Genomic DNA, 1,768 nt, shown 5'->3' on the forward strand with positions numbered 1-1,768 from the left:
TGGCATTTTTCCTGACTCCTCTAGTTAGTGGAGAGAGAGGAGGTGGTAAGAAAAAAAAATGGAAGAGGATAGAAAGGAAAACAGAAAGGAAAAAGCAGGAGAAAACTGAAGATACACACACACGCACACACGCACACACGCACACACACACACACACTTAGAGAGAAGAGGGAGAGTAGATGAGAGCCATGCTAGTTTACCGTTTCTAATCCTCTCCTCTCCTCTCCTCTCCTCTCCTCTCCTCTGTTGTTTTGATCTGTGCAGGGTCAGCATGACTACTATTGAAATCGTTTGACTCTTTTCTTGTTCCCTCTCCTTGTCTCTTCTCTTCTCTTCTCTTCTCTTCTCTTCTCTTCTCTTCTCTTCTCTTCTCTTCTCTTCTCTTCTCTTCTCTTCTCTTCTCTTCTCTTCTCTTCTCTTCTCTTCTTAGTTTGTGTCATTATTTCCCCTCCTGCTGCCCTATTGGCCTGGTATCGTCTACCAGAAGGGACTTTTCTCAAGAAATCAAGCCAAAAGAGGGAGCCCACATAGCATCAGCCTGAAGCAAGTATGAAGCAGATAGCAGACAGTCACTTTTTTGCCAGTCTTGGAATTTGTCATCACAACTAATTTCACAGCATTTAATGAGAAAACGCATCCTTGAATAAAATGGGCAGTTGTACTTTTTCACTTTTAAATTTGATGTAACTGTGAAACAGTATGTGCTTAGAAAATCCATCACTATCAGGAAAAAAGTCAGTGTCCAAACAGAGGCTTATTATGCACACATGAAGTGAATAAAAATAGTGCAATGACAAAAAAATGAAACATAAAGAGCAAAGACTCGGCTACACCATCTTCAGTTTGTTCACCAGCACTTTATGTATTAAATTCTGCTTTTTTGCATCATAAGCCTCTGTTTGGACATTCTCCTTTTTTCCTGATTGTGTGCTGATTCTTTTGCTTAATATTTTTAAATCTAGGCTCCTGTAGCTGACCACTATATGAGCTTGATTTTTAAAGAATGCATATGTACCCCATTTCTTTTCTTAGAAAATACATGAAATGTCAGCCAGTGAGTACAAAAACCCTAAAAATGACAACAACTCAATCACCTGCATGAAATGATTGTCTATAAACCTGAGAAACCCCAAAAGTTTCCCTATATCTCTCAAAGACCATTTCTTTCAGGAACTAAGATATAAACAGCCTTGTTTTCAGATTGGCCACCGAGTTTATCCAATGGGTTTCATCAGATCAAGGGTGGTCGAATTTTCTAAACCCATAGAGGAGCATGCAATCCTTCAACTGAAGTAAAAACATAAAATCAGCAAAATTGGAGATAATCATGATAAAGGTGTGTGTCTCCCTATTCACCACTGTGTTGTTAGCTTCACTCAGAGCTTGTGTTTATGGTTCCAGTGTAACATCTGTCCCCTCTCTGTACTGATTCCTCACCATGGAGGAGGAAAAGTCCGTTTGGATGGATCTCCCTCTCTTCTGCTTCTTTACTCCCTCCTTCTCTCTTCCTGTCACCCTCCTTCACTTCAAGCCTCTCTCCCTCTCTTTTCTCCTTCTTTTCCTCTGCTCACCTCCATCCTTCCATCCGTCCCTCCCTCACTCTTTTGCCTGCTCTTTCTCCTTCTTTCCCCTCCCTCCCTCCCCTCTTTCTCCTCTCCCTCCCTCCCTCTCTGTCTGTCCTTGAATGAATGCTCTCTGACTAGTGGAACATATGCTGCTGGTTGTTCAATACCCACCCTCTGAGCGAGGGTGCGTCCATGCGTGTGTG

This window comes from Centroberyx affinis, unplaced genomic scaffold (genome assembly GCF_046629955.1).
Source record: "Centroberyx affinis isolate AG114_WGS23_722 - 3 ecotype Tasmania unplaced genomic scaffold, CSIRO-AGI_Caff_v1 ptg004419l_1, whole genome shotgun sequence".
NCBI classification, from domain to species: Eukaryota; Metazoa; Chordata; class Actinopteri; order Beryciformes; family Berycidae; genus Centroberyx; species Centroberyx affinis.